At 36.6% G+C, this 11,369-nt stretch overlaps 1 pseudogene; it reads right to left on the minus strand.

Annotated features, from left to right (window-relative positions):
* Positions 1-5,904, minus strand: part of LOC128061870 (complement factor H-like) — a 36,056-nt pseudogene extending 30,152 nt beyond the window's left edge.
* Positions 5,905-11,369: the final 5,465 nt, after the last annotated feature.

Here is an 11,369-nt window from a genome sequence, read left to right on the forward strand (position 1 = left end):
TATACTTATCAAGAAGTCTATAGGTACACTCATAGACACTTGTAAACAAAAAAATTAAATTGGTCTTTGGAAAACAAAAATTTGATATAAACTTTTTGAGTGGATAATACAGCTGAGTCTTAGAAAATGGGATCTCAGCCCAGTTTACTCACTGACACAGATGCATCTGGGAGGAGGAGACCAGCCACTCTCTGTGCAGGTCATTGTTTTCTGATTGTTTTGAAGACTGTAGCCATGATAGCAGCAAACCCTTACTGTTTCACCCTGTACAACTTTTTTTCACTACTTGAGTTATATCCATTTTCCAAATTATTGAAAATACTTTCTCCTAAGGATCATAAAATAATATGATAGAAAAAAACATAAATTTGTTAAAATAGAACCTTAAAGATTAACCTTCTAGAATTTAAATGTGAATGCACTAGTATTCAAATATAATACATAACAATAAAAATGAAAGCTACTACCAGAATTTTTACAAATGAAAATCAACATTCCATATTATTTTTCTTTAGTTTATGATTAAAGTATGTATAAATGATGCAGATATTCTTATAAAGTCTGTATCTCACAGGATTTACATGAAAAGCCTCTAGTAAAGGGAAGATCTGTTGGCACGGTTTTTTTTTTCATAGAACTCACCCCTTGGCCTTGCTGTTCTTACACAACACTTAACTCAGTTGTATACTTTTGTCTCTTCACTCTTTCAAAGATTTATGCCTATAAATTTAAATAGGTTTACTTTCTGAGGCATGGTTCTTCTGGAGACCATCCTTCTGCTGTGCAAGTCAGGTAATCTGAGGAATATTGTGAAGGAGGCACAAAATACTGATCACAGTTATAGAGAAACTGTTGATTTACATGTGCTGGAAAGTATCCACTGTATGAATGATATAGCCATCCATGTTTTATTACTGGATAATTACAATGTTTCCCTTGGAATAAAAAAAGAAATAATGCTTTACCTCATTATATAATCAAATTTGAAATTAACATTACCTCTATGAATTACATTCTCGTTCAGTTAATTACACTCACTACATTATGGTTGCTAGGAAAAGAAAAGTTATAGAAAACTCAGATGATTGAAGTATGTAAAGAGGTCCTTGATATTGAAGGTCAAATTATGTCTTGTGAGTCATATCATATAAAATTTGTATGTGGATTCTCTTGGTAGAAAACTATACAGACTTATTAAATGAATTCTCCTTACATGGAAAAGTGCTAACTATGGTTGACTAAATTAGCATCTTAGTCAAGAGATGAAAGTACAGATTTTATCTTGTGGCTCATCTGACTTCTTTTTCTTTCTTTTCCATTCTTATCAGAAACCAACATCCTGACACTTCTTCTCAGACCAAGTCAATGTAGAAAGAAAACAGTGTTTTGGGGTTTTTTCCAATTAACATTCACTTCTTTAATTTTCTGTTTATTGGAAACATGTGATATATATATCAGTTCAGTTCAGTTCAGTTCAGTTGCTCAGTCATGTCCGACTCTTTGCAACCCCATTAATTGCAGCACACCAGGCCTCCATGTCCATCACCAACTCCCAGAGTTCACTCAAACTCACATCCATCGAGTCTCTCTATATATATCGAGTCGGTGATGCCATCCAGCCGTCTGTCGTCCCCTTTTCCTCCTGCCCCCAATCCCTCCCAGCATCAGAGTCTTCTCCAATGAGTCAACTCTTCGCATGAGGCGGCCAAAGTACTGGAGTTTCAGCTTTAGCATCATTCCTTCCAAAGAACACTCCAAACGGATCTCCTTTAGAGTGGACTGGTTGGATCTCCTTGCAGTCCAAGGGACTCTCAAGAGTCTTCTCCAACACCACAGTTCAAAAGCATCAATTCTTCAGTGCTCAGCTTTCTTCACAGTCCAACTCTCACATCCATACATGACTACTGGACAAACACTTAAACCACAATAATTTTCATAGATCTAATCACACAGGGAAGTAACATTATTGTTTAATCTACTTTTTGTAGATTAGAATAATTTCTCTTAATCCTTGAATTTTACAAATTTCATCATGTATGTCAAAATATGTGTATTTAACAATAATACCATGTTGGGCAAGCTTGAGTGTTTGTATTTGCAGGAGCCAAGTGAAATGAACTCAACTAACTTTGTTATTACATTGAAGAGAGACTTCAGTCCTGATTATCTGAGTTCAGATCTAGTACAGGTATTCACCTTATTTTGATGCTTCATAGAACATGAATACAGTAAAATAATCCACTGAGACTCACTTCCAAAAGGTACACAAAGAGGGCATAATTAAAAGTAAACATCATTGCTATCACTGCCCTGAGCTATTTCCCTCCTCCCTTTTATTTGGTCACATGTGAATCTGTCTTTGTCTCTCTAACCAGATCATTTACTGAAGCACATACATAGTCCACTATGGTCAGAGTGGCACTGACTCTGTCAGGACTCAGAACAACTTCATTCTCCTCTTACACTTCTACTAATACAAGTTCTGGTCTCACGAGCAGGCTTGGCTGTCCATCATAGTGTTGGCTCAGATTGATCTCAAAATTGAGATCAATTATTCACTAAGTTGTAAAAGTGTTTCTATTCTTTCTGTATTTGTGCTGCTTATTCCTATGATCCAGGCCCAGGATCTTATAATTATCACAGCCAAATATCACATTACTGAGTCCAACCTCACAAATGGGCATCTTTCTGAGTTATGAACCTGTCTTAATGCGGGTTCACTTTCAGTAGCTCAGTATCATTCCAGGCACATCTTCTTTGCTCCATTAAACTGGTTGATGATACAAAACAGCAATGGAGCAGGCCTGAGAACAAAATCCTGCATCTGATAATCAGCTTATTTAATGAAATTATGAATATCTGATGAACTATTTAATTGGCCAATTTTCTCATCTTGTCTACAAGAACTTTACAAGGTCCCTTGTGGGATAACTTTTCTGTGATATAAATATATTTGGGTTGATCTGCCATTTTCATAGGGCTTCCCCTATGGCTCAGTGGGTAAAGAATCTACCTGTAATGCAGAAGACAAAGGAGCTGTAGCTTTGATCCCTGGGTCAATCATATTCCCTTGCAGAAGGAAGTGGCAACCCACTCCAGTAATCTCGCCTGGAGAATTCCATGGACAGAGGAGTCTGGAGGGCTATATAGTCCAAAGGGTCGCAAAGAGTTGGACATGATTGAGGGACTAAGCACACAGCACCATTTTCATAAATCCATCTTAAACAAGTTTAAATATCTTTAGTATAATTCTTATGTAGATTGAAATCTGTTTAATACTGCAAACACCATCATTTAAAAAAATTTTTAAAAAGAAATTATGCTTTCTGTGGAGGCTTCCTCCTCCCTGTCTGGGGTCAATGGCCCTGAGGAAAGCTACCTGTCTCTCAAGCAAGCTGCAGAGATTCTCCAGTGGTCAGGAGAGTGAGCCAACTTGGAAGCAAAGATTCCAGCCCAGCTGAGCGTCCAGGTGACAGCAGCCCATGTCATTACCCAGTTGCCCCCCAAATAGAGTGACGCATAACTAGCCAATGAAACCTTTTCCTTATTCCTGACTCACAGGAGCTCTAAGAATATGGAGGTGTATTGTCTTAAGCCAATATGTTCTCTAGAAAATTGTTAATTAGGACTGTGTATCTAATACAATGGGCATCCCAGTTGGTGCTAGTGGTAAAGAACAAACCCGCCTGCCAATGCAGGAGACATAGTACAGGCAGATTCGATCCTTGGGTTTGGATGATCACCTGGAGGTGGACATGGCAACCCACTCCAGTATTCTTGCCTAGAAAATCCCATGGACAGAGAAGCCTGATGGGCTAGAGTCGATGGGGAGGCAAAGAATCAGACATGACTGATACGACTTAGCATGCAGGCATCTACAACAATAGGTGTTAGGTGACATGAGTTTTACTTAATGGCTTGAATCTGATATTACAATTATTTTACATGCTAAAAATTTCATAAGTGCACCCATAAATTATGAAAAAAAAACTTTGCTTAAATATTTGAACATTTAGCTTTAAGACCACTTTTGGAAAGAGTTCAGCTGTTAATGACAAGACAAGTGTTGCACTGGAATATCTGGTGAAGATTTGTCAAAGTTTCACATTTCTCCTTCATATTGTGTAGTCTTTCTCCTCTTGTTTGGAAATATGTCTGTAGTCTTATTCTAGTTGATTAATAAATCATCACTCATATACCTGAGAATCAGGAGAAACAATTCATGTCTGCATGCTCCTCAGCAAGAATAATGGTGATGCAGCCTTTCTTATAAGTGATCTGGGGCCTGAGCTGCTCTTAACTGTAACACTAAGGACTGGACAAGGAGCTTTATTGTGTTGTAAATGTTGTTCATGGAGAAAATTGCCTAATGGACTAAAATAACATGCAACAAATTATGAGATGAATAATGCAGAGTGATGCATATTCTATTCACACCTTGAATTTCATGAGGTATCATAAAATTCATTAGAGTTTTCATTTACAAAAACTTGAAGACAGATAGATTATTAAAGAAAATGAAAGACAAAAACATCATAATGAAGAACATATAAGTTTTATAGTTTGGAATAAAATCTTTGCTTTTGATATGATTTAATTACTTATATTAATACAATTATATAATTTAATTTTTGTTTTCTTTAATTTTTATTGGAGTTGCCTTAAAATGTTGGGTTAGCTTCTTTTGTACATCAAAATGAATCAGTTATATGAAAATATATATTTATCTCCCTTTTTTTTGGATTTCCTTTCAATTTATGTCACCAGAGAGCATTGAGTGGAGCTGCCTATGATACACAGTAAGTTCTCATTAGTTATCTATTTTATTCACAACAGCCAGGACATGGAATCAACCTAAATGTCCATCAACAGAAGAATAGATGCAGAAAAAGTGGTACATATACACAATGAAATATTACTCAGCCATAAAATGCGATGAAATTGTGCAATTTGCACAGATGTGGATAGACCTCGAGACTTTCATACAGAGTGAAGAAAGTCAGAAAGAGAAAAATAAATATTGTATAATATTGCTTATATATGGAAGCTAGAAAAATGCTACAGACGAACTTATTTGCAAAGCAAACATAGAGATACAGGCATAGAGAATGGATGTATAGATAGAAGGGGGCCCAAGAGTAGAGGGATGAATTGAGAGATTGAGCCTGACATGTAATAGATAACTAACGAAAAGAACTTATAAGTTTAAAAATAAAAGTGACAAGTTTTTTTAAGGTTGTCAACGTTTACTTTTCTCTCTGAAAAGAATTCTAAATGTATTGGCACTACACTTGAAATTAAGACTGTATTCCACATTTTGTAAAAAGAAAATATATCCGGTACCTAAGCTAGTTTTTTTAAAATTAACAGTGATGTTAATGACCTTTAATAGACTTATTAAACTATAATCACAATAAGGTCAACTGAACATATTTAAAATGAGATTTGAACCTGGAAAAATATATTTGAACCTGTAAAATTGTAAAAATAACCATTTTTCTACAAAGTTTCCTCATATTACAAGTAAGACTCTCCTAAACATTCTGGAATTATGATCTACTTTTCTGTGACACATTTTCTATTCACATTTTCATGAGCATATTCACATGACCCCATAATCTACATAGAGTACATTTTTGCACTATGGAACTCAGATGACATAGAAAAGTATTCATTTTGTTTTCCCCTTTTAGGTGAATGTCTGATCATTTTTCCATTAAGGTATTCTTATGGTTACCTCACAGTGCAGACTATTTTAACCAGTTTATTCAATCAAAAATACACAAAGGAAAGTAGATAGTTATATTTAGGAGGAAGGCTGAGTGTTCATATCTGTTTCAACTTACCCTGTCCATGAGCAGTGTAAAACCACAAGGTGAGAAGAACATTGATTAAAAACAACATGTTAGATTTTCCCAATGGTACATTCACACAAATACTCCAGTTGCACTGTTTAGGGTTCAAAAATCTGCTTCATTTGCAGTTACCTGAGCGACTTCACTTTCACTTTTCACTTTCACGCATTGGAGAAGGAAATGGCAACCCACTCCAGTGTTCTTGCCTTGAGAATCCCAGGGACAGGGGAGCCTGGTGGGCTGCCCTCCCTTGGGTCGCACAGAGTTGGGCACGACTGAAGCGACTTAGCAGCAGCAGCAGCAGTAGTTACAAAGGCATACGTGTGTGTTAAAACAGTTATCAATCAGATTAAGATTAACTTTAGGTGTTTAGTTATTTATATGTTTAACTTTGCTTAAAAAATTACCATTTTCAGAATAAAATGTAAAGTTAAAAGTTACAATCCAATCCAGAGGACACACCTTAGGTCTCAAATCAAAAGGACTTGAGAGAGCCTTGAGTCTTTATCACCAAACACAAGAATTTGGGGCTATTGGTAATACTAGTTTCTACTGAATAATATGAAATCCTATATGAAAATTAGACAAATTTGTGAATGGGGTGCTATTTTCACTTTCAACATTTTAATGTTTCTTTTTTTATGTATACCGTCTATAAAAATAGTTGTGGACATTTCCATAAGCTAAAATTTCCATACAACTTATGTTTTCATAAAGAAAACTATAGCTTGTTTAAATGTTTATCAATAAAAGAATGTTGAAAAGAAAAAGAAAAAGTTACCTGTGACAGATTCATGTTGATGTATGGCAAAATCAATACAATACTGTAAAGTAATTATCCTCCAATTAAAATAAATAAATTTATATTTTTTAAAAAAGTTATTGTTTTTCTTCAAAAGTTCATTTCTCATTGAACACAAACCTCCACTCCAAAAAGAAATAGTGTAGTTATGGAACATGGAGAGACTTCAGAAGGCATGAAGGAACATTTGGGATGATGAAAATATTCTACATCTTGATTATAGAGTAATTGTATAGATGTATTGGGAAGGAAATGGAAACCTACTCCAGTAGTCTTGCCTGGGAAATACCATGGACAGAGAAGCTTGGCAGGCTACCCTCCATGGGATCACAAGAGTTGGACACAGCCTGTCACGACATAACTATATATATTTTATGAGACTCATCATGTTGCATATTTAGAATAGACAGGTTAAACATGTCTACTCTGTAAAGGTAATGGGAAGTTCCTCAGAGCTCTAGGTGGGGGAAAATAGGACTTTAGAATTCTCCAAAGAAACTAAAAGACCAAGGCAATAATAGAAGAGCATTTTCATAAAAGTTAAGAAAAGAAAATGAAAACCAAGAGTTTTATATCCATACAACCAGGCAGCCAAGTATTACACTACAAAAAATATTTTTAATTATGCAAGAACCCATAGAACGCTATTGATCTACAGATGCACACATTCCGTGGCTTTAGCTACATGCTTAGTCACCCAGTCGTGTCTGACTTTTGCTATCCTTTGGATTTTAGCCCGCCAGTCTCCTCTGTCCACGAGATTTTCTAGGCAAGAATAAGGGTGAGGATTTCCATTTCCTCCTCCACAGAATCTTCACAAACCAGCAATCAGACTAGTATTTCCTATGTCTCCTGCACTGCAGGCAGATTCTTTAAACGTTGAGCCATCAAGAAACTGCCTCCATGCATGTAAGGAGCACCTTAAATATGGAATCTACATTATTCCATCTGAATGAAGAGTTCGAAAAAATAGAAAGAAGAGATAAGAAAGCATCCTTAAGTGAACACTGCAAAGAAATAGAGGAAACAATAGAATGATAAAGACTAAAGATCTTTTCAAGAAAATTAGAGATACAAAAGGAACATTTCATGCAAATATGGGCACTGAAGGATAGAAAGAGTTGGACCTAATAGAAGCAGAAGATATTAAGAAGAGGTGGCAGGAATACATAGAAAATCTGTACAAAAATACAAAAAACCTCGAATAGCCAGAGCAATCTTGAGAAAGAAGAATGGAACTGGAGGAATCAACCTGCCTGACTTCAGGCTCTACTACAAAGCCACAGTCATCAAGACAGTATGGTACTGGCACAAAGACAGAAATATAAATTGATGGAACAACATAGAAAGCCCAGAGATAAATCCACACACCTGTAGACACCTTATCTTCAACAAAGGAGGCAAGAATATACAATGGATTAAAGGCAATCTCTTTAACAAGTGGTGCTGGACAAAGTGATCAACCACTTGTAAAAGAATAAAACTAGAACACTTTATAACACCATACACAAAAATAAAGTCAAAATAGATTAAAGATCTAAATGTAAGACCAGAAACTATAAAACTCCTACAGGAGAATATAGGCAAAACACTCTCCGACATACATCACAGCAGGATCCTCTATGACCCACCTCCCAGAATACTGGAAATAAAAGCAAAAATAAACAAATGGGATCTAATTAAAATTAAAAGCTTCTGCACAACAAAGGAAACTATAAGCAAGGTGAAAAGACAGCTTTCAGAATGGGAGGAAATAATAGCAAATGAAGCAACTGACAAACAACTAATCTCAAAAATATACAAGCAACTTATGCAGCTCAACTCCAGAAAAATAAACGATCCAATCAAAAAATGGGCCAAAGAACTAAATAGACATGTCTCCAAAGAAGACATATGGATGGCTAACAAACACATGAAAAGATGCTCAACATCACTCATTATCAGAGAAATGCAAATCAAAACCACAATGAGGTGCCATTTCACACCAGTCAGAACGGCTGTGATCCAAAAGTCTACAAGCAATAAATGCTGGAGAGGGTGTGGAGAAAAGGGAACCCTCTTACACTGTTGGTAGGGATGCAAACTAGTACAGCCACTATGGAGAACAGTGTGGAGATTCCTTAAAAAACTGGAAATAGAACTGCCTTATGACCCAGCAATCCCACTGCTGCGCATACACACCGAGGAAACCAGAATTGAAAGAGACACGTGTACCCCAGTGTTCATCGCAGCACTGTTTATAATAGCCAGGACATGGAAGCAACCTAGATGTCCATCAGCAGATGAATGGATAAGAGAGCTGTGGTACATATACACAATGGAGTATTACTCAGCCATTAAAAAGAATACATTTGAATCCATTCTAATGAGGTGGATAAAACTGAAGCTGATTATACAGAGTGAAGTAAGCCAGAAAGGAAAGCACTAATACAGTATACTAACACATATATATGGAATTTAGAAAGATGGTAACGATAACCCTGTATGCGAGACAGCAAAAGAGACACAGATGTATAAAACAGTGTTTAGACTCTGTGGGAGAGGGGGAGGGTGGGATGATTTGGGAGAATGGCATTGAAACATGTATAATATCATGTAAGAAACGAATTGCCAGTCTAAATTCGATGCAGGATACAAGATGCTTGGGGCTGGTGCAGTGGGATGACCCAGAGAGATGGTATAGGGAGGGAGGTGGGAGGGGGGTTCAGGATTGGGAACACGTGTACACTCGTGGTGGATTCATGTTGATGTATGGCAAAACCAATACAGTATTGTAAAGAAAAATAAAGTAAAAAAAAAAAAAAAACTAAAAAAAAAAAAAGGTCTTAATGAACCAGATAACCATGATGGTGTGATCGCTCACCTAGAGCCAGAAATCCTGGAGTGTGAAGTCAAGTGGGCCTGAGGAAGCATTACTGCAAACAAAGCTAGTGGAGTTTATGGAGTTCCAGCTGTGCCATTTCAAATCCTAAAAGATAATGCCAATAAAGCACTGCACTCAATATGCCAGCTAATTTGGAAAACTCAGCAGAGGCCCCAGGACTGGAAAAGGTCAGTTTTCTTTCTAACCTCAAAGAAGGACAATGCCATAGAATATTCAAACTATCACATAACTATGTTCATTTCACATATTGTCAGTATAATGCTCAAAAGCTTTCAAGCTAAGGTTCAACAGTATGTGAACCGAACTGAGACTTCCAGATCTATAAGCTGGATTTAGAAAAGGCAGAAGAACCAGAGATCAAATTGCCAGCATCTGTTGGATCATAGATAAAGCAAGGGAATTCCAGAAAAACATACACTTCTGCTTCATTGACTACACTAAAGCCTTTGACTTTGTGGATCACAACAAACTGTGGAAAATTCAGGAGACAGGCATTCCAGACCACCTTGGAAACCTGTATGCAGGTCAAGAAGCAATATTTAGAATGAGACATGGAACAATGAGCCAGTTCCAAATTGAGATATGAGTACATCAAGGCTGCATATTGTCACCATGTTATTTAACTTTATGTGGAGTACATCATGCGAAATGCTGGGATGGATGACTCACAAACTGAAATCAAGATTGCCAGATAAATATTAACAACCTCAGATGTGCCAATGACACCAGCTCTTTGCAGAGAGCCAAGATGAACTGAAGAATCTCTTGATGAAGGTGAAAGAATAGAGTGAAAAGGCTGGCTTAAACCTCAGCATGAAAAAGCTAAGATTCTGGCATCCAGTCCCATCACTTCATGAGAAATAGATGGGGAAACAATGGAAATAGAGACAGATTTCATTTTTGAGGACTCAAAAATCACTGACAAGAGTTACTGCAGCCTCAAAATTAAAAAGAAAAAAAAAAAACCTGCTCCTTGGAAGAAAAACTATGACAAATGTAGATAGAATTTTAAAAAGCATCACTTTGTCAAAAAAGGCCTATATATTCAAGCTATGGTTTTTCCAGTAATCATGTAAGGATGTGAGAGGTGGATCATAAAGGAGGCTGTGCACAAAAGAATTGATGCTTTCAAACAGTGGTGTTCTCCTGAGAGTCTCTTGAAGGGCGATGAAATGAAACCAGTCAATCCTAAAGGAAATCTACCCTGTATATCTATTGGAAAGACTGATGCTGAAGCTGAAGCTCCAATACTTGGGCCACCTGATGTGAAGAGCTAACTCACTGGAAAAGACCTTGATGTTGAGAAAGATTGAGGAAAGGAGGAGAAGGGGTTGACAGAGGATGAGATGGTTGGATGGCATCATTGACCCAATGGGTATGAGTTTGAGCAAATTCCTAGAGATAGTGATAGACAAGAAAGCCTGGTGAGGTGCTGTCCAAGGGGTTGTAAATAGTGGGACACAAATGACTGAACAATAAAACGAAGCTTAATCCACCAGATGGCACTGTTCAGTTTCTAAAGAAGGGTTTTTTTTGTTTTTTTGTTTTTTTTTTTAAATTATTTTATGGGTAAGGTAAGAAGGAGCCTTGAAGATTCTGAGACTCTTTTTGCTTTAATATACATTTCAAAAGGTGATGTGGGAAATGGGCAATATCATGATATTAAATATTTTGTATATTTTTTTCCACAGCTGAGACTGAAATAAGAACTGGGGCATGGATAGACTTATATTTGTATGAATTAAATATTCTGCAAAGTAGAAAGAATGTAACCAAATCATGGCAGGAGTAGGAAGAGATGGATGGAATAAAAACACTGACCACTGAG

Source organism: Budorcas taxicolor, chromosome 16 (assembly GCF_023091745.1).
Source record: "Budorcas taxicolor isolate Tak-1 chromosome 16, Takin1.1, whole genome shotgun sequence".
NCBI lineage: Eukaryota > Metazoa > Chordata > Mammalia > Artiodactyla > Bovidae > Budorcas > Budorcas taxicolor.